The 25,963-nt window shown below is 39.0% G+C and overlaps 1 protein-coding gene across 2 annotated transcripts in view; it reads left to right on the top strand.

Moving 5' to 3' along the window:
* The first annotated feature begins 3,532 nt into the window (after nucleotides 1-3,532).
* The window catches only part of itgb8 (integrin, beta 8), a 47,962-nt gene continuing 25,531 nt past the window's right edge, over nucleotides 3,533-25,963 (top strand). Inside the window, exons 1-2 of one of the 2 annotated variants that reach the window (XM_084739055.1) lie at nucleotides 3,533-3,767; nucleotides 16,457-16,512. The gene's annotated coding sequence lies outside the window, so the exon portion shown is untranslated. Of the gene's footprint in view, nucleotides 3,768-10,358; nucleotides 10,481-16,456; nucleotides 16,513-25,963 lie in introns of those variants that run through there. The other variant, XM_084739054.1, reaches the window with a different exon arrangement.

Consider the following 25,963-nt stretch of genomic DNA (forward strand, 5'->3'; position numbering starts at 1 on the left):
CTAATGCCTGCTACGTGTGTCTAAGGGCACATTAGGACGATGTCCCAACCTGATAAATCTAATGTCAAAGGATACAGCCGACATTACTCTCAACACATCCCATGAAAAGACCTAAACTAATGTTTTAGTCTGTCTCTCAATACTCTGACCTCCCTACCCTTACTGTAGCCCTTAGCCCCAAGCACATTTGCTCCCACTGAAGCGTTAAATCTTTAAAAACATATTATTTAAATATATAATTTCTAAATATATTCTTAAAAGAGGGTAAGTACTTTCCTAAACCAGCTGGGCACTGTATTTTTTTTGCAAACATTACAAAAACAGGAGTAAATAATGCATATCTGTGGGGGACTACTCTTGGCTGTATGTGTTTGTGAGTATTTCCAGCAGTGGGACAGTGTTTGTGGACAATAGAGCTCTGTAGCAGCACAGAGGAATAAGCTGTATAAGGGTTCTGAACGCACAGAGAATAATTTTTGTTAGGATCCAAAACTATTAAATGACACCTAAAAACTTGGAAAGACGACATTAGAAGTAAGTTTCGGTGGATGTAATCGATAAGGAAGAAACCACCTACTGCTGCATTGGTAAATCTTATTGGAAGCTGTCGTTTTTAATCCTAATAAAAAGTTGCCAAAATCATTTCAACATGTTTAGTAGCTATTGTGGAGCTTTCAGTCTACTAAGGCCAAGATTGTTATTTGATTCATGAAAAGTTCAAGAGCAAATAACAAGAGCTGGATCGGATAACAAACCCTGGGGACATGTTTCACACTGCTAGAAAACTTCAATGAGAATTTGCATGAAGTCACTTCTGGCCAGCCCGGATGTGGCGTCAGGCGATTGGCTCTCTATCATGTTCCTGGAACACTTGGTTACATAAGGATGTTTTATAGCAGCAGCTTCAACAGAGAGTTGCTGTTTGCTTTGCCCCACAGACTTTCATTAGTCTGGATAAGATGCAGTCTTTGGCCTGTTGCCCAAACTGTGCAGTAGCTTCTAATCAATGGAAGACTTGATGACGCACAGATTTCTCTCCGTTTTCTCTCTCTGCCTTTCAAACCAACAGGCACCACCCATTCACCTCCTCTGTCTCCAACATCTGCCTGTTTCTACTGTTTTAACAATAAACAGGATTGTTTGTTGATTTTATGTCATTGCCACTGTGGCAGGGCTGTAGCCTTCTGAGTTAAAAATAGAAGTGGTAATGTCAGTGTACATTAAAGGAGCAGTTCAACAATGAAGGTAAATGGACCTGCTTTTATATAGTGCTTTTCTAGTCTATCGAATGCTCAAAGCACTTTTACAACTACTAGTCACAGTCACACATTTGGTCATACAATCACACACAATTGATTATGTTCTTTTTTTTTGGGGGGGGGGGGGCAACTTGGGGTTCAGTACCTTGCCCAAGGACCCGTCTTACATCCTGAGCCACAGCCACACCAAAGGACTTGTTGATTTAATGGATGGATGGATGGATGGATGGATAGATGTGTGTTTCTGCGTTTCTGTCCCACTACTCCTCCAACCCATATTCCTCCAGTCCCCTCCAAAAAAATGTGATGGCCTTTATGGTGTTTGTTATGTGTGTTTTTTTTTATCATTTTATCTAATCTACAGGAAATATAACAGAAGAGGAAGAAAAGCATTTACACTAACATTTGCATCATAGCAGCAAATCTCCAGAGAAGTTATGAATTCTCCAAATATATTGCTGATTAGCTGCTTGACGTAGCATGCTAATAAAATAGCTTGCTAGCTAGTTCAGCATCCTTGTTTCATCCGTCTTGCTATAAATGACATACGTGGTCAGTAACAAGGCGGAGCATAGCCTATGATGGCCTCATAAGACAAACAGCACAATCTGCTGGACGACTGCAAGAAGTACAAAATACAAATCTGTACTCAAATAAATATAGTGGAAACTTATAACAACGTTCCAGTAATGAAATGTATAATTATATTATCTAAATGACAATACTGTCTATATAATGCAGATATAAAGTAGATATATAGATATATTTTTTGTCCCAGAGTGATATGCATATTTTTATATTTAGTAGATTCAAGTGTATTTAAGTTAATTATTTAATTTAATAATTTATTATTTAGTCAGTATGGTGCATACTCAGTATATATTTAATAGAAAATGTCTCTAATTTCAAAATAATTCACACAGAAAATATTCCCCCATGTATCTTGCTCAGTGGTCTGAACCGTCATATATACAAAGCTGAGTGGGGTTTTGTGAAATGAAGTTGAAGGTTTACTTCATCCTGATACCTTTCAGGGTAATTCCGGCTTTAGGAAACCTGGGCTCTATTTTCTACATTTTTTGGGTGTCTAAATGATTTAATGTTTTGGAATTGGTCCAGTACATTACCTCAGCTGGCAGCCGTGCAATGGGCTGAAATGGCTGCAACTAAATCCCTGTGGACGACTGCAGGCAAGTGCTTGTTTTTGCCACCAACAGGCTCGGATGGTTATTCTAAACGTCTGACAACATTATGAAAAGAATCCCTACAGAGATAGATCTTTTTGTTAGAGTAAGATCCTTTTTGTCCAACCCTTCTGCTCCCGGGTTGGTCCCAATGGATAAGTACAGGGATGATTTTTTTTTTCAGTTGTAATGAGATCTGTTTACCATATTGTATATTACAATGAAGAAAGCTGAAACTCCTGGGAAAGATTGACATATACCACCCCTGCCCTTCCTCACGTATCTGTTGTGTTAGCCTAAGGCAGCAGCAGAGCGAAGAAGATCTACAAGATATATAGGATAAACTTATACCCAGCTAAGTGGATAAAGAGGAGGGATATCAGGAGGTGCCTGGAACTACGGTGTCCCCAGAGGCCCATTATAAGCTTCTCAGTGGTGCCATCCACTCTCGGTGTGGCTCTGAATCATTAGAAGATATATGGCTGCCGGCCCATAATGAGTGTAGCACTGGGCAAACGTCAATCTGTCATCACTCCCGGGAGACAAGAGGAGTGAGGGAGATCGAAGTCGCCGCGGGCCTCTTGGAGATTGCCTTTGTGTCTCTAATGCTTCAGTGTAGCTGTGACAGGATCAAGTTAGACAGTGACTCTGCTGTTATATTGTCTCCTAAAGGCTTCAGGAACTGTTGTGATACACTCATGCAGGCTAGGAATAACTCAAGTGCTTGGACACCATGTTTTCTGATGTTGAATCATTAGTAGATTGCACCAATTTTACTTGTTGTGCACCAGAGGGACAGAGACCAAACACCAACTGTACGCCCACAATACTGTCTCTTTCACAGTGATGTGTTTCCGATAATGATCAGCCCTGCATCTGGAGCTCATAGTGTCTCCGGAGATACTTTTTTTTTTTTTCTTTTTGGAAGGACATTTTAATCAGTTCTTGAATTTAATTCTCTGACAATTTTAGATTCTTTAGTCAGCCTCCAAGCGGGCTGCGGTGACGTCTCATCACATCACCCTCAAACAGGTGTGTGTTGTGAGGCCTTAGAAAGATTATTATTATTATTATTTTTGTTTGAACATGACAGTGGCTCAATGATAAATGGTCTTCCCTTGTCGTCCTTCCTGTATAAGAATATGTACTCTAGTAAAATAAAAACAGAAAACAGATGTCCTCAGTTATCACTTGTTTTCTTGCTTGTATTGTCACCATCATGCCCTGTTGACTGGGAGGAATGGAACTGTACTGGGATTGGGCCGAAGAAGGACAGAGGAAGGGAGAGACTGGAGGACAGGCCAAGCTGGAGGCTGAAAAAGAGGTAACACTACTACAGGCTTTACAGTGGAAGAGTTAGTTCTTCAGTATGAGGAAGTGGTTTGGCTGTAAGAAATGCAGATCACTGTAACAACAAAAGGGGAAATACGACAAACTGATTTAATCACTTAAAGCAGAAGCACAGGGTTGAGTATGAGAAAGTCGAAAATACAACAAGGAGAGCGCAGCAGCTGTTGCCATTTCTAAACCAAAAATATTTTTCAGTATTTTGTCATATCATTAAGAATATCGTTATTGCAGAGCACCCTGAAACATATGATATCATTTTAGGACACCTAATACAGCACATAACTTTCAAAAATGTGGAGATTTAATGGACTGATGCACATTTTAACATTTTAACACACACTGTTTTAGGACACAAAATATAGCTTAGACAGCAGTCCACCACTTCAGTCAGTCATGTGAGAGGACCCTGTTACACACACATCATTAATTTACAGAATCAAACACATACACACTCACTCACAGTTACACTGAGCGACTTTCAAGCATTATTAACTGTGTATGTAGGTTGCCTTATTAGTGCATCACTAAAACACACACACACACACACACATACACACACTCTGTCTGTCCAGTGCCCACTGCTGTCCTTCCGAAGGCTCCAGATGGCGTGTAGCCACACCTCTTTCTGTTCCACTGAAAATAGTTGGAGGGCATATGGCGAGCTGGTCATCCGTTGCAATCTTGAGCTCCAGATGTTTCCGTACACACACACACACACTCTATAACTGCTTTCCTGTCAAACAAGAGTGTGGATTCATTGCTTATTTCCTGTTGCATTTTTTTTTAAAAAGCCTCCTTCCTTCAGTCAAGGAAGGAGAGTAAGATAGAAGAGGTTGTATTTCACCTCCTACTGATGACTGAGGGAAAGTGCCTGAACCTGAGAGGATGGTGTGTATAATTTTGTGTGTGTGTGTGTGTGTGTGTGTGTGTGTGTGTGTGTGTGTGTGTGTGTGTGTGTGTGTGTGTGTGGAATAAGGTTGGGTTTACAGGAACAAAGGGAGAGAAGGGAGGGGAGAGTAGAAAGGTAGAGACCCCAGAAGACTCTTGGACATATGGGTTCCAAAAGGGTTCGTCGAGGGTTCTTTGTAAGACTAGCAGTTCCACTGAAAACCCTTTTAATTCAAAGAACCTTTTGAGAGGGAAGAGATCTTCAAGGATTGTTTAAAGCACAGGTGTTAAAACATGTTTTCTCAAGATTCATCCGTAGAACACAGTATGGTTCTTCACAGAACCCTCTAAAGAAAAAAATGCTATAGGTGAAACCTAGGTGATATATTTTTAGATCAGTCTGGGTGTGTTAGATGAAACCCTTGGAATATATAAGGGTTCTTGATAGAACAACAATTGGTTGGTTCAAGGTGAAACCCTTGGAAATAAACAGTAGAACCCTGGGTGGGTTATGAATGAAACTCTTGTAATATCAAAAGGTTCTCAATAGAGAAGATGTTTTTAGCATTCTTAGAAGGTGGAAATGTTCTGGCTTAAACTGCCATACAGGGGTCTGGGTGGAGCTATTTTACCATAGAAGAGTCCTCTGTAGAACCTCTCATAGTGGGTTCTGCGTGAAACCTTTCACAGAGGGTTCAAGTTATAAACCTTTATGTTGGGTTCTAGGTAGAACCGTCTGAAAGGGTTCAAAGTGGTACACTGAGAAGTGTTCTCTTAGCAAGCAGAAGAACACTATATGGTTCCACGTAGCACTTTTATTTCTAAGAGTGTATGGAAGGATGGGCAGGACATGGGTAGAGCAGAGGGGTGAAGGAGAGAGGAGCTGAGGGATGAAAGACGAGGGAGAGGAAGAGGAGGAGGAGGAGGAAGAGACGAAGAGAGATTATGCAATCAATCAATAGCTTCTTACTGTGTGAGCTCTGACAAAGACAACCAATTCTAAAATCAATTCACTCTCTGGGGCTCACTGCAAAGAGTCCCTCTCTCCTTCACTGTTCTACTCTTCCTCACACTCTTTTTCACTGCCTTCTTCTTTAAACCATGTACAGTAGCAGCGCACACTTCAGCTTCAATCTTGTTTCACCTCCTGACTCGGAGCTGGTGCCAGCGCTCCCTCTGTCAGCTCTTGACAGGACGCCAAACTTGCTAAGCACGCGGTGAGACGGTGCTGGTCATGGAAAGTCAGAGGTCGCATGACTTGCGCGCTTAATTAATGCCTTTGTGGTGAGAAAGGTGAACAAAAAGGACATATTCGCTTGTAAGAAAAGATGATGCACCCCCCCCCGTATGACTAATTAGTGCTTGTGTGTGTCTGTTAGCGAGCTAGAAGCTGGAGAGGCGTTTCATCCCTGCACCTTGAATGCAATGTGATGTGAGCTTTTAATCACCTGTCACATCTGTCAGGAAGCATGAAGCAGTGCAATCATTTCTGTACTTCATCACACAAGCAAAGCACTGTCTTACTCTGTGTGTGTGTGTGTGTGTGTGTGCGTGCTGGCTCTAAGTGATGAGCATGCAGCATGAAAATGTACATTTCTTCCGACTGCTGGGCATGTTGCTGTGGTCAGTGCCAGGGAACTGGTGGAAGAATGCCCTTGAACCCAGGACAAAAACAACACACAGACCCACACCAAAACACACCATGTGCAGGCTGGCATCACTCCTAGTCTCCCAAAAACCAGTCTGAACAAAAGAGAGGGAGTAAGCTCCTTAATGCCAGTCAAAATCCATCAATTAATTTGTGCAGTACTTCCTTTGTTATTGTCAAAACCTTTAAATGAAGTTTCTGTAATATTTAATGTTATCTGGTGATTACTGTAAGCCTCACAGCAGAGTTAGTGGGGATTTGTGCTGTGAAATAGTGAAATAATTTTTGTGCTGTTTGTACAATTAACGCAGCACACAGACTAAAATGATTTGTGTTTAATTGATATGTTTTTTTTAATCTAGGCTGCGTGTTTGTCTGTGTGTGTATTGTCTCACAGACCACTGAAATCTTGAACAATAACATCTTTTCTCCCCGTGGACACACTGAGACACGCTTGAACAGCTAACAATACACAGAGGTATGCATATACATCATTATAGCAGAAATCAATGCGGTGCCTTTCATCGCTGTATTGTCTCACTTATTAAGGTCATAAGTCAGAGATAACAGGTGCTTGTTAGCAGTCAAATGTGTGTTAAAAAGTCAAAGGTGGTGCCTAATGATGCTGCAGCACATGGGCGTTCTGTCCCACTGCGGTGGTTAATAGCTTACAGCTTACAGCATTCAATGTTTCAGTTCGGACAGTGCAGTATGGAGGGTTACTGACAAAAATGAAGAGGCTATAGAGTAAAGACGTACCAAACCAAGTAATCAGACTACATACTTTAAATGCTATAGAAAAAAGTATACAGTAACATGACTGAAATCTTGAGGCAGCTTGAGGCTACAGTAACCACTACTAGCATAATACACCCAAATATCTGACCAAACTGTTTGTGGTCTAATTGCACTGTGGGTAATTTAAGTGGAAGCTTTTAACAAGGAAGAAAAAGATAATGCTTTAATTCACACTGTCATGAAGTCTTGGAGTCTTTATAAGACTTTATGACTAATGTTATTAGGTGTCATGTGGTCAGTTATGACATTTTAAATACACTTGGCATTAATCAATACAATACCGTCTTTTTTTTAATGACAACTTGACATTAACCAAGACAAAATAACCTGTCAATTTCTTTGTCATGACGACTGGATATTATCAAACTCAAAGAAACTTTAACATGACACTGAAGTGTCATATGTGGTTGGTTTTAACACTGACTGTCATGAGACCATTATAAGCATGTCATGAATATTTTTCTTGGCCCTAGGTAAAATGGTACCTGATGGACAGATAGTGGTTAGCTTTTTTAGTTGTTTCTAAAGTGGGCTAATCACTGCCTGCTGTTATCTGTAGGTAGCTGAAAAATGTGTGGAGTAAAAAAAGACAATAAATCTCATTCTGCTACATCAATTACCATCCTTTAAAAAAAGTCCATCATGAGTCTGGTATTATAGGAGTACGATGCCAAATCAGTGGAATACTCTTCATATCTAAGCCTTGTCATAGCTCAATCTAACAAGTAATTATCAAGTGATTGCTAATGTGTGTTCAGCACCAAACTCTGTTTTTTAGTGATTAAGCATTAGAGTACATCATGACAGTTGATTTCTTAAGTTGTATATGACCACCAAAGCTGATGAAAATATATCTGACTTGATTCAGGCAGAATCCTGCTCATGGATGATGCAAAAGTTTTATTCATGTTATGTTTAGTCACAACTGCTGACTTTGTTCCTCACTCTCTGTATCTCTCCGTATCTGTATCGGTATTATAGCAACTAGCATCTAGCTAGCAAGTGCTGATGGGAAACACACAGTAACTTTGAATGAATTACAGATTTATCTGTTTTTGAAGGTTGTTGGAAACATTTGAGATGAAACAGCTGTTTAGCACTTTTAGACGTTTTAATGAGGAAAATATTTAACATACTTATATATAAATAAAGGTGAAAATATTTCACACATCATATCACATTTATATTTAAGAAATCCTAACAATCAGTGTGTGGTAGTCTAATGAAATCTCAAATCTATCTCATCAATGTAGATATCTTTAAATGATTTTGCTGCCACCAAGAAAATATCTCTGCAAGAAATGTAAACAGCAGTGACATTATTTATTTATGGGAAGGTCTGTGTTTTAGTCCAGCTGTAGAGAGAAATATCAACAGCAGCAGTGGAAACTCATCAGCTCTCAGTTGGCTGTAGACCTTTTTTTTTTTTTTTTTTTTACAGCAGCTGTCAGATATACAGTTCAACAAGGATGCAATAAAAAATTAACCCTTTTAAACAGTAGCACATGAAAAATTATGTTTTCTTTTATGCACAAGACAAACACAACATCAATAATAACAACATAGTTATCATTACTCTTTAACAGATATTATAATGAGAGAGAGCTTTCCTTGACAAACAGCAGAATAATAAATAAAGCACCTTTAGTCACGTACTTTGGCTAAAAATCAAGAGCAGGATTCCCCAAAATAATGCAATAATATACTGTTTATGACTGCATTACACACACTGCCTACCTAGAGCACACATCCTGTCTGTCTTTGTCTGTCTGTGTGCTTTTGGTCTTCGTGTTATTTGTGTATTATCTATCATATCTCTCTCTACCCCCCCGGATATGTGAGTAAGATTGTTTTGTCCCGGTTACACTGTCACCCGTAAATTTCCATCTCTATAAAACACATGCAAAACAAACACAGAGGGTGCCACAGGGCTGTGTCTCTCACCTTGGCCTTAAATGATCACAGCAGTGCCTTTAAGGCTTTTATTATCGAACTGATCTTTATTTTGGATTCTAAGCTATAAAAAATAAATAAGCTGCTACAAAATAATGAATATATGTCAAAATTAGATTATATTAATGGTTAAAAAGTTGTAGGCTGTGGGAAACAGAATACTTTGTCAAATATTGGCCACAAATAACTCTTACAGTATAATGTTAATAGATATTTTCATTCCTCGGAGCCCTGATGATTTGACTTGCAGTGACTCTTCATGCTGTATTATTTCATCACAGCAATGCATTTGTTGCAAAACAAACACGCTGATTTACACTTGTTGCAGCTGGCAGAATAAAACATGTCTGTTCATAGTATTATTGGATTTCAGAGCTGCATCTGACAGCCGACCACAACATATTATTAGACCAACTGGAAAACTAGGTGGGACTTTCGGGCACAGTACTAAACTGTTTTGCATCATACTTAAAGGGCGAGGGTTATTTTGTGTCAATAGCTAATTACAGACCTGAGCGGACAAAAATGACCTGTTGAGTTCTCTGAGGTTCCATTCTGTTCAACATCTACATGTTCCCCCCAGCTCAGGTTACGTAAAACCACTAAATATGTTACCATAACTATGCAGATGACATACAGTTTTAAATAACTATGTCACCAGGGGATTATAATCCCATACAAATGTTCAGTAGATGCACTGAACAAATCATCAATTGACAAAACCGAAGTAAGTTTTGAAGCCAAGAAAGAAAGATTAAAAGTCAGCGCTCAGCTTCAGTTGGTAATGATAAAAACCACAAACACCATAAATCTTGGTGTGGTCGTGGACTCAGACGTGAATCTCAGCAGCCACATTAAGATAATTACCAAGTCAGCGTCCTATCACCTGAAGAGTATTTCAGGAATTTAAGTGCTTATGTCTCAACAGGATTTGGGAAAACTAGTTCAGGCATTTATCTTCCGTCTACTGTAATGGTGTCTCCAAGAAAACTGCAGGTCTACATAAATTGAAGCTTAAGAATTTTCTGTTTGCCTTTGCCTTTCATTAAACCAAATCTGCGGCTTTTACATGTCTCAAAACTGCCCTACAACTTTACTTTCCTGTTTAATCTGACTTTTTAATTTTCTATTTAACTCTTTTAATTGTGCTGAAATCTCTTTTTTATATTGCTTCATGTTCCTTTTATGCTTTCTCTTTTCGTCTTTGTCTTTTTTATGTAAAGCACTTGCTGAAATACACTATACAAATAATAGTGAGTCATTTTGAAGCTTGTTGTTAACAAGATGTTCTCTGCGACCCAACAGCCCACGGCGAAGAGGCCTGACAAAGCAGAGGGCAGGTGAGACGTGGGTATAATCCTGTTGCAGCCAATCACAGCGCATAGGTGCTTCAGAAAGATGTAAGTAATACCATACTGGTTCAGTTCATACAGTCTATGATTCAGATGTCCCAAAAATAGCTCAGAGATATGTACCTTTATTTTATGTATTACGTCACACACATGCCAGTCTGATTTGCAGGCAGCCTTTACGGGCCATAGAAAATTTCAGACAACATGTGTGTGTGTGTGTGTGTGTGTGTGTGTGTGTGTGTGTGTGTGTGTGTGTGTGTGTGTGTGTGATGACAGTAAATGTTAAGCCAGACAGCCAACTTTTCAACAGCAAACAGAAAAAACAATCAAAAAAAAAAAACAACAACAACAACAACAACAAAAACCACACTCAAAACATAAAATGCATTCATATAGCTTGTCTGGTGTAATCCAAGTTTCCTAAAGCCCCATCATGCCGTCCACGCACACCATCACACCAGAGACGCCCAGCTCAGATGGCTCGCACATGCATGTGAACGTGGCTCCAAGCTAAGGATCTACAGTGAAGATTCAGGCCAAAAACATGGTGCTAATGACGTCTTTCAAGTCAGTTTGGCGTAGGAGACTAGGATTACACCAGATGAGCAATATGGAGGTATTTTATGGGGTTTTTCCAGTTGTTTGTTTTTTTTAATCTTGGTTTGGAAACTGGTTTGTTAAACGCCTACCTTCAATCAACATGAGTGTGAGTAGATAATGACTGAATTTTCATTTTTGGGTGAACTATACCTTTAAAGGCCTGTACTTTGTATGCCGCCATCCACCCCAATTGCCTCTTTGCAAATATTTATGTATTGTTTTAAAGAAAAATTGTCTGTGATGATAATCAAGATAGGAATTCCGTTTGCCACCACAACACTTTTTTTTAATTATCATTTTGAAATTTGATTTCTCGGAAACACGATTGAGCAACCTTTCTAACTAATTCCCCCTTTCTAAAAACAATGAGAATATTCTCTAAATTGTTCTAAACCCCCAAAGCAATGTGTGCTGGATGCCGTATGTTTGACTGTTTTGTATCTATTTCCTGTATTTCCTAAGTTGTGCCTCTCAGCATTTGAGAAGCGTCTGCTGTGTGGGCAGCAGCTTTGCCAAGTAAACAAGTCTCTTATTAAGTATTAAACACTTCACAGCAGGGACCGCAAAACACACACACACACACAAACACGCACACACACACATATTAACACAAAGATGCACAAAGGCAAGTTGGAAGAGTGGGTCCCAGTGCGGAGTGTCAGTGGCCTCTTTTTTCCCCCAGTCACAGTGAAATTGGATCTTTCTCTCTCTCCGTCCCCCCGATAGGAGGTTGTACACTTAAACACCAGCCGGTCCACAACGTCCCTCTTGGCCTCTAATGGACGGACAGACGAATGACTTAGTAAGCAGAGTGCGAGCCAACCTGATTCAGCTCCACTACAGACAGCTGAGACCTTGAAACACAGTCTCTCTAGTGTGTAATGTACAGATGTCATGTGTGCGCTTACAGAAACCATCCTTTAGCTGAATTAAGGACACATGTTCATTCAGTCTCTACAAGCTATGCCTTGACCTTTGACCTACATCTGTAAAGTCCTTATATCTATATCACATTATCATCAAAGGCAAAAACCCACCACTTCCTGTTTGTGTTTTCCTCTGAAACCGCTTTTTTTTTAAAGTCAGCATGAAAATGCAAAGAGCACATGAGAACACAAAGGATATTTCTGTCTCTTTCCTTTTCACCAGTTCATGATTTCTGTTTTCAGCGTGGCACCACAAGAGGGCCCTGTCACACAGTCAGAGTCTGTCAGTGTGTACAACAAGCATGTTAATCAACAGCACCTCCACAGGAAATAAGTTAGAGATAACAGTGTAGTCAAAGGTTGACTTACTTTAAGTCAATTACTGTACATTTAGATTACAGAATCAGTTCATCAAAGTGTCATCAAGCTAAATTGGAATGATTGGCTTGTGCCTTAAAGCTGCAACTAGCAATTATATTATATGTTCATTCATTATTCTATATTCAAATTGTTTTGTATTGATCGATTGATTTAGTCTATGATGTGTAAGAAAAGAAAGAGTTTCATCAGTCCAATAGTGCAAAACCCAGATATATTCAGTTTATAATTATAATTCAACACAGAAAAGCTGTAAATCCTCCCATTTGAGTAGCTGAAACTTGAGAAAGTATTGTATTTTTAGCTTGATTAAATAACTATAATGATTAATTTTACTGGAGGGCATTTAATTTCATTGCTTGCTTTCACAGTTACTGTCTCACACAGAAAATATACAACACAGTAAGATTAAGTAGCTGCAAGCAAGGAGGAAAAAAGTACAGTCCGTGTAAAGTGATTTATACCCAATTACTGTACAAAAGTTTTGAGCTTGTAATTACTTGAGTATTTCCGTTTTCGGCCAATTCTGTACTACATTTCTGAGGCAAATATTATACTTTTTACTCCACTAAATGTATATGACAGCTGTAGTTATTAGTTACATACATACATACATATGAGCTTATAATACACAGCACGTTGTTAAAGATTAAACAAGTGGTCTTGCCTGTTGCTTGCAAACAAAACAGCAGTGTCTCCAGCCCCTGTGATTTGCCCTCATCTCAGCTGATTCTGTTTAAGGTTATATGTAACATATCCACATTAAAACATCTAAAAATACTTTACGACATATATTTTGTTGAGTTGTGTACTTGCATTATCCAGTGTTTCTGACAATGTTCCATCGCAGAGAAATCCATAATTTATTCAAGGTAACTGTGTTTCCTACTAGCTGTTGCCAGCTAGTTGCTAGTTGCTATAACTGTTAGGAAAACATAAGATATGTCAAATATGTCGGAAAGTGAACGTGGAAGTCGCTGAACGTGACTAAATGTAACATTAATAAAACTTTAATATTACCTGCATGATTTCTACCCGAGTCGTGTCAGGTAGATTTTCATCAGCAGTGGTGGTTGTGTAAAAGTGAAGACAACAACTCCCATGGTCCCACACTGCATCATCAAATTGCGTCTTTTGTTATTGTTTGAGACAGACCCATGGTGGCAGAATTTACATGTTGTGTGTTTAAATGACTGTTAAAGGCCCAGACAGGTCAAATTATCCAAGATTCCACAAAAGAAGCAAAACAATTAATGAAAATTTGTCCAGCAGAAGTTAGTTGTTTTTTCTCGCCCGCAACATTAATCATTTGGCTTGTAAAGATAATTACGGTATCTACTCATTGTACGATATATGAACATGACTTTTTGAGCATTTTGCTGTTCTATATTGCCTGTTGTGTGGTGAACCTTTTAACATGAACAAGCCCATATGACCATATGAATTATTGCATAATTTCTGGGAGAATATATTGTCCAACAAAAGCACTTAGGCCTATTTATTATCTCAGGACCCCTCAGATTTGTCTTGTGACTCTTTCAAGAGCACCCGAGGCCGAGGTTGGGAACCACTGGACCAAACATTTAAAGTTTAGTTAAAACTATCTCCGCCTCGACCAGCTTCAACACGCTGCCGCTCACACTGAAGCATCAGTATCAACAATCTAATACTCATGTACTTTGTGAATGCAGGACTTGTAACAGAGTGGTTTTATGTTGTTGTTTATTTTTGGCGATTTTGTAATTAATGATACCAATGACAGTGTTTCCATTTCAGAGCGATCTTAATCTGGTTGTTTGATTTACTCTCTCAGTTTGATGTCCAAGCTTTAGAAGCTTTTTAGGGCTGAATAGTGCAAAGTAAACCAATAAGGAAGAACAAGGATTACATTTGTACGTATGCAGCAGATGGGAGGCTGATTTTGGTCAAAGTCATGAGTGTGTGCGTCCACTCTGAAGGTGAAAAGTTTGATGTTTTCGTTCTCCTCCTCTCTCCTGGCCGAGCCCTGACCACAGGAGGGGGCGGCCCACTGAATGACACAGAAACTAGTTCACCCAGGAAGGAAACTCCCTGCTTTCCCAGAGGACGTCAGTCCAAAGTCCACTACTGCAGCTGTGTGTTTGTGTGCACGTGTTTTCGAGAGAAACGGAAAAGGGGGACTATGTCAATAGACACACATTAGCTGACTCCCTCAAGTGTACTGTAGAGCATCAAAGGCTGTGTTTCATACTGATACTCGCAGCAGTTCGCTTTAATAAAAACAATCCCTCTTCTCTTCCCGTCTCACAGCAGATTCAGACTTCTTTAGTAGTCGCAGGTCTGCTGCCAGTATGAAAGACATCAGAGAACTGCTGAAACACAGACTAAAGATGAGCAATTCTGTTGAACGATGACATATGCATGACTGGTGCAAAGGGAGGGGACAGACACACACACACACACCATCAACCCTTTCTGGACAAATAAATTTACGCATGGACACATAACACCCACACACAGTTGTAGAGGTGATGTAATAGCTTCCTGGAGCTGCTGTTTTCCAGAGTGAATAACTTCAGCCAACTGTAGGACAGTACATACAGTGGATACAGAGCAACAAAAGCAACACAACTCTATTTACACCACTCCCAGTACTCACATTATACGCCCAGTACTGTGTGTAATCAGATCCACCTCTCTCTGTCTGACCTGCCTGTTTGAATAACAATGTTTTATAATGGATGGACTTCCTGATCTGAGCCAGCATACAGCACTTTATATTAAGTATTTACTATTTATTTTTTAACTATCTCAGGTCAACTCCTTAACTTAACGTTCAGCTACTGCTATTAGTTTATACCATTTTACTTTTTGAAATGTTTTTACATGTAATATCTTGTTATTTTTGGTGAATTTGATGTTTTTGTATCTATTGTATTGTATCTCCATTTGTGCCATGCATCAGTGAAAGACACATTTCACAGTGAAAGGCACATTGTCTGTTACACTTCTCAGATCAAATATTTCTTTCTTTCTCTTTACTGAAAAATGATGGATGGAATTTTTCTTCTTGCTTCTTCTTCTTTCTCACTTCTTGGCTCTTTCTACCACCTGCCACCTGCACCTGCAGACATCACAATTTCTCATAGAGACTTTAAATTGTAATGATGTCACGCGCATAAAATGACTTTTCTGGATGCTGTGAAAACTTGTATGGTTCACCAGTTCAGGAGAGCAATGATTAACCTTTGCTCTTTTATCACAACTTCGGCAGAAACAGTTTTCACTTCACCTCCACCTGGTTTGTTCTGCACTCCATTTTTACTGTGAAATCAGACCAAGTTTCAAAGTTGAAAGCTGTGCCAAAGCATGGAGAATCATCTAGTTGTTTTGTCTGTGTATCTTTATGATAACTTCTCAAAGTTAAAACTAGAAGGGGCTGGATTATGTTGCTACTAGAACTGCTGTAATCAGTCATTTTAACCATTAGACGTCCAAACTCTGTGAGCTCTCATGATAAACACCCAGTTAAGAGATAATTGCTTTTTTTACCAATGGGTCCTAATAGTGTTCTTCATTTTTAAGAAGATATCTCAAATTAAAAAAACATTAAAGATTCATTATATATTTATTACATCTAGTAAATTGTAATGGTTGTTGATGTTCCTCAAATTCTTAAATTATTCTAATGATTAGGACAATTTAGTCTAATTATTTGTATTTTAATGGGGCAAAGTGATTGGAACTCAGGACCACCGTAAAGTTTCTTTGACAAAGTTAGAGTCAGTTAAAGGAAGCTGGAAACTTCATTCATGATAAGGCTGTTCCTGTTGTTTTGAGTCACTTCTACTTCATGAATTATGCAGTCAGGCCTGACATTTATTAATCAGCCAATCACACAGATAACCAATGCTACTGAATTACCAATTAAAAACTAATGTGTTTATACTTTGCTAACAATGTATGAAATCATCATCTTTCTCAATTCTCAGGTTACTGTTTACCGCCTGCATGTGATAAATTGATGGATTTTTCCCCAATTTTTTTTTAATCTTTAACAAGACCACAAATATCTTAATCTTCCTCTTCTGCCATTGCTGCTCTCTAAGTGTTTGTCTTTGTCTCTGTTTTTGTAAATCAGACTGCTGCCTGTGAGCTAGGACGTGGTCTTCCATACTCCCTGCTGCCCACAATATGGTAAGAAGACTATTTTGCCCTGGTCGTTGCCTGAGGACATGTGGGGTAGAAGCTATAGCTACAAAGCTCTTCTTGTGGCCCTTTGGATAACACACATTACACAGTCATAACCATGTCATTACACCTGTCAGAACTATGAGGGATTTTTTATGAATTTTTATGACTGTTGTCATAAAGTGTTATTCAGTTAATTGTGTAATTCTTAATGCAAAGTTGACATTATTTGAAGTCTTTAAGTTTTATTACACTGCCAAATGCTTTTGTAACAGTATCATGAATAATTTCTTGGACGTCTTTATGACAAGTCCAAAATGTACCACTTTACCTGAGGTCAAAGACAATAATGTGCATCTGAACCGGACAGGATTGACTTTGTTTGTATCCAAATGACTGTAATACACGCTGAAACCACACATTTCTGCAGGTGCAAAGTGTAATTATGTTGCCTTCAGGGAACACAACCTGTTACTCCACAACTCTGAGTTGGAAATGGCCACAATAGCTTAACTGAGGCCACATTAGTCATCTACAGTAGAAGTAGTAGTTTATCAGCACAGAGGGTGGGTGTATTACCTGGAAATCGGAGCTGATTTCAACACGAGTGCTGGCTCACTTCACATCACACCACAGCACAGTTGTGTCAGGGAAATATAACCTGGGTGGAGATTCTGTGGAGCCAGTGGGTGTGTATGTGTGCACCGCAAACTGAACCACAGGATGGTATATCATTGTTACTCCTCCCTGCTGCAGCCCTGCAGTCCAGAATGTGTTATTCCCCTGAATATAGACACTGTGGCTGAAAGTCCTTCAGGCCAGTGACCTCCCTGCCTCTCTCCCTCCCTCTTTCTCATGGTGAGGCTGGCACCGAGCCGGAGTACAGCTCTGGTGGCCTTGATAGAATTACAGTTACAAAGTGCACTGCAGCTGGTACCCAGGATGTGGGTGAGAAAATCAGGGACTCTCCAAGACTCCCTGGTGAGCGGAAAAGAGCGCTTTGAGGAGAAAAGATAACCAGGCTCGCCACACTGTCTAGTCTCTCATTTCACTTTCACATGTCAAGGAAAAATAAGTGCGTGTCTCTGAACTGTGCCACGCAGACGACAGGTGGCCATCCCGCATGGTTTCAGTGGAAGGAACACAGAATCAAAGTGTTTAAAGGGAGATTTCACACTTTACTGTATTTACCTCTCTATATCCTGTTAGTATCTTGAGTATTGTTAACATTTGTAAACTGTAAAAAAAAAAAAAAAAACAGTCATGAATTTAGTGGAAGCAACTAATCTTTCCTCATGAACTTGATGTAAAGAGTTTATTAAACTTGAAGTTTCAATCTATTTTCAGAACACTTCAGTATGATTCCAATGTGTAGAATGAATGTACTGTTCCCTATTTTCACAATAATATTAATTGGTTAATAAAAGGTAATACATTATAATAAATGTTAAATGTTAGAGATGCTCAGCAGTGTGACTGAAGTTGTTGGTTCAACTTAACATCTTATGCTCATTGAACATGTTTCCCATGTACAACTGACTTAAAATCAAGTTTATTTGAGTCAACTTGCCTTTTCAAATTCAGTCGACTTCAGTGTATGCATTTATTCATCAGATCTCTTTAAGTTTGTCTTGTTTTCACTACAAGCTGACCAAAATAGTACTGTAATAACTTTTGTTGAAATGGTAATAAAGTCAGGTTTTGGAACTACAAAGCCAGACAAAACAATAGACAAATATCTTTTCAAGTTGCACTCCACCACTTTTACACATGAACTTGTGTTTACCCATCACGAGGAGTACTGCTCAGCCACTGAAAACAATTGTATGTCTTCTGTGGCTTCAGAAAAGCTTTAGGAATGCACATTTAAAGTATGTATTACAAACTGATGGTCGGAGAGTGGCTCTGTGTGATGTGACCAAAATTTCATTTTTCACGTTTTTAATTTTTTTTTTGTAAATTCAATGAATAAATATATTTGACAAGTAAAAAGTACTTATTCAGATTTTATTATTTGTCTCCTTTTATTTAGAACCTTTTAGAACAAAATCTAAACTATTAATGTATAAAATATAAAAAGGTAAAGAGAAAACATTTTTCATTAATAGTAACTTTTCTGATCTGTGTTACACTTTTCAGTCCCGAACCATGTCCATGAAGTTCAAGCTCCTCATTTTGTCTCGGCTGCTCAGAATCCTTCTCCTGTTTATAATTGACCGTTCACTGAAAACTGTCCTCCTTAGTTACTGTTGCTTCACCTGTCAAGCTTTCAGTTCTCACACTGCATTTATGCACTTTATGGTGATGACAGTGACAGATTCGACATTGTAATTGGGAGTAATTGTTGAAACATGGTTGACGACATAAATAAAAGCAGCTTCTCATTTCTAGCTGATGATTTTGTCAGTTAAAATGATGACACTTACTGGCAGATTTCATAAGTGTAGCTGACTAATGTAAACTTCTGCTAATTTGAACAGGGTCAGCTGAAAAGTCCGTCTCTAGCTGACATTTTAATGTTTTCATCTCACACATTTTAAAACAAGAACACTGTTTAAGTGTAAATGTGAAGTTATTGAGCAGCTGCGTACATGATATAATGCTAATGCTAAAGTATTGAGGTTAAAACTAGCTTGCAATTCAGCAAACATTGGTTGGATAGTCAAGTATTACAGGTATATCTACATGATAGATGATAGAAATATACTCATTAATGTGGGAAAAGGAAGCACAGGGACTCGATTAGTGCAGCGGACCTTGAGATGGGTCACCTAGCCAGACCAGCTGGACCATGATTGCGGTAAGGAGCCAGGCTAACCTGGCTTAGACTTGAGACAGCAAACCAGAGTAAGATGCATCATCGTCGGCCCACTTTCACTTTGACCTGTCCACATTCTCCTCCTCAAACCCCTGACAGAACAAATTCAGATGCAGAGGTATCTAACAAGTTTGGCTGGTTACTTCAGCTAGTAAGGTAGCATTAGTTAGCCAGACATACAGGGTTTAATCCATTCCTCACACATGTGCTTTTGTGTTTCATGTTTTTGGGAAACTACAGAAAACACGCCACTGTCCAGACTCATGAGATGCTGAATATTGCTCTTCTCAGAGCCTCCTGTACACCCCTTCAACATGAAGAGAATTGGAAAGCTTGACAGCCCTAGTTACAGTTGCCAAGCTATGATTGGACAGCTGCTGTTTGGGGGTGGGACTTAGCAAAGGGTCAGCTACCCTGTTCAGTGTGATGTTCACTCTCCTCCATGTTTGTTTGTGTTGCTTTCATGCAAATTTCATGTTCAACTCTACTGCAGAGTCTAACAAAAGAGGTCATAGAGGTGCCTTATGGGAAATATAGGATCTAGTATTTATGTAGATTGTCCCTCTTTATAGAAGCTGAACACTAAATTGTTGGAGTGTCCTTCAACTGAAGGTCCACTTACCTTTTTTCAGAATTTTCGAAAGCATTACTCAAGGTCTCCATCAGTTTGCTCAGTTGTTATCACATGTAAGTGGGACTTCAGTAGACCAGGACCAGGTGTCCAACTTTATGTGGGACTGCATAGCATTTTTAGCCCCTGTCCCACATATTGAGACCATGTCCCACATTTTCATTGGCTCTAGATTTCAGAAGCCAAACCACTGCGGGGCAGATGCTTTCCTAAAATCTGGCTTTTATCCAATAGCTTTGATGAAAGTAGGGAAGGCTGTCATCACGAGGCTGTGACTGATGTCTATCACACAAGTCAGGGAAATGCAGCTGCAACAAAGACATATCTGTTGTCTTTTGTTTACTATTAACCAGAATCAACCAGAGGGCAAAGCAGAAAGATGCTGTAAACTAAGGGGCAGAATAGAAATGTTTAATTTTAAACTACTTCTCAGCATTAGTGATGTGTCCCACACTGTCCAGCACAAAGATGGTGCTCGGTGTTGGATGTGAATATTCTCCTTGATCTTTTCTGGATGTCCACTGATTTCTGGTCAATGACCTTTAACCCCTTCTCAGTTGATGCCTTAACCAATTTTGTTCTGGTGTTCAGAAACAACCGATGCTGTGTATTTCCAGTGTTCATTCAGCCTATGCCTATGCAGGGTCTGTGCCGTGTCACCAGTGTAGTGTTGCCCGGTCCCCACAACTGTCTCACGTGAATAGGAGGGGGTTGTCACAGTGATCTTTCAGTATCAAATGGTTTGTGGTATATTCAAGCTGCTTAAAGACTATCTGGCAAGATGTTCTGAAAGTTCAGATAAACAAGTCACACATGACTGACTTAGATCACTTGATGACTTCATGAGGGATTTCCAAGATACCAAGGACCAGTAACTTCCTGCAGTTTGCAAGGGGCCTGGCAAGTGGTCCAGACTAAGAAAACTACATGCATGTGCAGGAGGAAATGTGCATTTCATGGATGAGAGATTACAGCTCAGCCGAGGAGGACATCATTGTCACAAGCATCCAACAGTAGATGCACAACATCTGTGCAGAGATGTGATGTAGTTCAATAGAAAGAAAATTGTTCCTGCGTGAAACTGCTCACAATAAAGCCTAGAGCGAGCAACCCACACCAGAACTATCTAGATGTATACATAACACTACAGGCCAGATGAAAAATATGTATTTTTGATTTGGGGGTAAACTGTTCCCTTTAATAAAGTGGGTTTTACAGGTGTTGGTAGGTGAATTTTGTTTCTAGCCCTTTGGACTGAACCAGACCAGCTGTTTCCCCCTGTTTCTGGTCTTTTTGCTTAACTAAGTTAATATTTAGACATGAGAGTGGTATCTCTCTTCTCAGCTAACTCTCAGCTAGAAAATGAATAAGCATACTTTCAAAACTTTTCGAACTCTTCCTTTAAGAATGAACTTTCAAATTAAGGTTTTGTTTGCATTGACCATGCTTTGTGAAAATTTAAGAGTTTCATACCTGACGTGTGCAAAAACAGCAGGGACCGAGGCTTTGATACTAAGTTTTCTCAGATCTGAGTCATTTGGGATTGTTGTTGGGAGATGTAGATTTGTAATCGCTTACTGACATTGAATTTCCTCTGAAATATAAGCCAGTAAAAACAAAAAACACAGGTCATTGTGGTCTGCTATGTACTGACAGTCATTCTGGTGGTGAGTGAAGCGTTGGTGTCTGCATGCGTCTGTGCGTGAATGCATTTTGACCACAAGACCACTAATGGTCAATGTAAATGTCAGCATTGACATGGTGAGAACCACGGGGTTTCCTTGGTCATGTCCAGGAGGCAGAAACGGATGTTTTCTGAAGTTCAAGTGTGTGCTATCATTTCAAGCATGAGACCGCAGAGGAAATATCTGATCCTGTTTGTTCCCACTCTGAGATATACATCTCAAATCAAACATCTTACAGCTTATATAACATGTATACAAAATGATGTTTTTTTCGAAGGCAGAGCTTAAAGTTTCTACATAAGTTCCATGTGATGGTAGGCAGTTGAGCATTTAAATTTCTATGTAAAACATCAACTCTGATTTGTTTGTAGTCCTTAGTATAGTACAAAATGGAGGAGGAAGAACGTTTTTGCAGCTGTAAGCATCAGAGTATATGGGTATTGTGGTCTCAATGTGGAAAAACACTTGTGAAAACAACACCACTCGTATGAGAAGGTGGGGGATTTTTTTTATTATGATTATCTCTGGCAGTTTGTGTTGATGTTTAGAGATTATATTGAAAAAGAGGTTGCATCGTACCGTAGGGGAATATTTGTTGTTGTTCCATTGCTCTCACTGTCACCACTGCCGCAAAAATGATTGATTGTTTGATAATGATAATGTTTTTTGGTTTTTTTTAGAAGGCATAAAAACTTTTGGTATCATCTTCAAGGAGTTTGATCAAATTGATTATTTTAACAGTACTTATCTTCTTTTTTGCATCCTTTTTGGAATGACTGACAGTGAAGATTGACTTATTGAGTTATATGGTGTACGTCTCACAACACTGTGAACACTGATCAATACACGACACTTAGAGTTTACGCAAATGTTCAGGACTGTCAAAACGACATGAAAGCAGATTGTTTTTTCTTTCTGATATATTGTTTATTTTACTTAAGTTTAGAAAGCCAATATAGCCTAATTGACAACAAATGCATTGTGCACTTAACATATATTTTATTAGTTGAATGAAGGTCATAATAAAATAGTAAAATACATACTCAATTATTATATGTTTCTATAACATGTAGTCAAGTTCTTAAAGCTACAACAACAAACTTTCATATTTTGTTGATTTTGGGGGTCCCTGTGGACAAAAGTGGTAGTGTTTCCATGGTAAATGTAAACAGAGGCTTGTTTCATCTGATTTAACATAACATTAACACATTATTACAACAAGAATTGCAGTGTCATGCTGAACACAAAAATGTTTTGCTTCCTTAACATAAAACTGCAGGCGCAGCATATTAGAAGCCTTCCCCTTCATGCATTGCGTGAGAGTTAAAACTCTCTTGAGATCCTTCTTTGTATACTGTAGTTTTAAGAAAACATATAATGGAAACTTGCTGAGTGTCTCTAAAATATTTTAAGATAAGTGATGGTTGTTTGTTTTCACAATAATGGAAAGACTGCAAACCATGACTAAGGTTAATACTGAATTCAGTTCCAACCGTCTCATACTTAACACTGGTAGCAGCTGTATTTGTGCCAATGCTGGAACAAAGTAGCAGAATTAAAACTGCCTCTTCAAATTGACAAAATGTAAAAGAAAATCTAATTTATTTGTAATGTTTGTCAATGTCACTGAGCAGTTGTTGGCTCACCTTAATGTCTTAAGCTTACTGAACATGTTTTCTTTAGTTAATTTAACTTAACTCTGACCTAAGTTCACTCAACTCAAAGTTATTTACTGCGCATGGCAAAAGTTTTGTGTGCAAGCTATTGACCATTAAATTTATGCTGAGTGAGTGAACAGGTGTTCACAGTGAGTGACGCTGTCACATTCTAAGGTGAATAAAAACCTGAACATAAATGTGTTACAGGTCACTTTCATACTTTATTACAAAACATACTTTTGTTTTCAACCTCTCTTTGCTGAAGCTGTTCCTTGCTGTATTTTGTACTTTTTCTTGCCTTGTTTATGTTCCTCTGTAATCTCATCATTCTGCACTGAAGGTCAGCAAATGCATTATTCATGAAGAACAGATGCACATTTATCTCCCAATGGACAAACAAACGGTGCAGCTGCGCTGCATGTATTTTAAATAAGGGGCACCAATTTTTACATCAAATGAAGGGAATCTCCACTGTTGCTATCAGCTATCACTATTGATCTCTCCCTCCACAAAAATCCACAGCTGAATGTAAGTTTCGACCTGCACTGTGAGGGTTGTGGATGGTTGAAGAGATGTGAATGGAAGAAAAGTTGAAGGATTGAATCAACTCAAATAAAATGTCCAAAACCAACTGTGAATGAATCCTACAAACAAGTTTTGTCTTTCTGGTCCAAATTCTGATCTTATTCCTTTGGGCAATCTTCTTTGTTGTCCAGAAGAAAAAAAAGACATCAATGAGCCACATCTAATGTTAGCTAAAAACTACAGTGAGCTAACTGTAGTGAAGCCTGCGAGCTAGTTCATCAGGCAGTTACATACCAAACACACCCTTCTCATCTGGCGGTCTGTTCAAACTGCCAAAATCTCCCATCTCTCCCTCTGCCTGTCAATGCCATTGCTGCCTTGCATCAGTGTTGCTGCCTGTTCTGTCAGCCCCACGAACACCCCAGCATCCACTTGCAAGCTCCAACAGGTGGTTCAAGATATTTATTTATCACTCCTCAATATCTCTACATAATCTGTGGGGAGTGATGAGGTCTTAGCCTAGACGCTAATCTCTAACTAAGTTCTGCTGCTGCAACAAACATTCTAAAACGTGCGTTTTCTGACTGAAATGCAGTGCAGTCAAGTCACATGACTTTAGTGTTGCGAGCATGGAGTGACACGTGAGGTGACACGTGACTTTTGTCACATGACTTTCATAGCAATAGTAAACCCAAACCTGGTCTTATCCTTAACCTCTCCATGCTGATTGTGTGCCTAAACCCTAACCAAACCACAACCCTTTCACAGCTTTGAACAAGTGTTAAAAACTGCTGTCTGTCAGATACAGCAGCCAAACAGTACCGTATGCCTCAGTATCAGATGCTGAGGAGCGGAGACATTTCAGTATATGATGAGTTTGGATAAGAACGCATTAATCTGGACACTGTAGCAAAATGGTGCACACTGTTTTCAGATTGAATGTGCCTCTAGTTTCCGTTTCTAGCCAGAGTAGTATTGACCAATAACACTTGAACAAGCTTTGGATGCATGCAGGTAAACAGATAATGTGGACATAAAAAGAGGCAGCACTGGCCAAAAGGCAGTCTTAGAGCCCATTGGCGACCACCTGACTACAATTTATCTTTTTAATATGTTTTTTTATATATATTTCTGCATTAATATGCAGATATCTGTTCACAGAGACTAACCCTCAACTCCATTTTCATGTCTCAAGATGCTAATCAGACTGTTAAATGTGATCGGCACACAGAGGTCTTGGCCTGGATATCCACTGGCTATCCACAGGAAGACCTGAAACATGGGGCTAAGTTGTCAGCAGACAATAAGTCGATGGTTCCAAGATTAGCTTGTGGCAAATTAGATCATATCTGTAAACATACAGCATAATACACATTCAACTATTACATTATTTTGAGAATAAGGATCACAAACAGATTATCACTTCACTGGAAATTCCTGTGGTCAAGAAAATGGGATCCAGTTCACAAAACAACTTGAAGATTGTTGTCGTTGTGCATGACATTCAAATAGTGAAGTGGTTAGAAACACGAGGACTCTGACCAAACAATGTGACTGTCTGTACCAACAATTGGTCTACTATCACCTCACAAATTTCAGTTCTACGTACAAGTTTCCATGGAGAAGACTCTTTAACTGAATCAGTAAAAATACTTGAATGCACATATGTGAAAAAAAAAACAGGAACAAACAGGTTCCCCCTGTGCTATTTCAGGACTTTCATTGTCACAAAGTGAAATGCGTCTGTCTGTGTGTGTGGGCAGAGTCTGAATAATATCAGTAGCTAAATTTAAATCTTGATTACCTCATTCTTGAGTTGTGATGTGCAGTTTTGACCAAAGCGGAAATTTAAGTTTAACTCCACTTGATCTGAAAGCAAACAAGACCTATCAGTGCGTGTGCGTATGTAAATGTACTGTAACTTTGCTCATGTAGGTGTAGGATGGTGATAATACTCTGATTAGGGGAAATTTGGTTCTCTAAATGCAGATCTTGACATATACAATGACAGGGGAATTCAGATTGGTTTTAACAGAATCATGACAAAAAGCTAAATAATTTACAATTGTGCGATTAGTAAGTTTCCATGGACAGATAATGACAATGACACAAACATTTTGACACACAAACCAAATATTCA

Source organism: Lutjanus erythropterus, chromosome 16, assembly GCF_056507025.1.
Source record: "Lutjanus erythropterus isolate fLutEry1 chromosome 16, fLutEry1.hap2, whole genome shotgun sequence".
In the NCBI taxonomy this organism is placed as follows: domain Eukaryota; kingdom Metazoa; phylum Chordata; class Actinopteri; order Lutjaniformes; family Lutjanidae; genus Lutjanus; species Lutjanus erythropterus.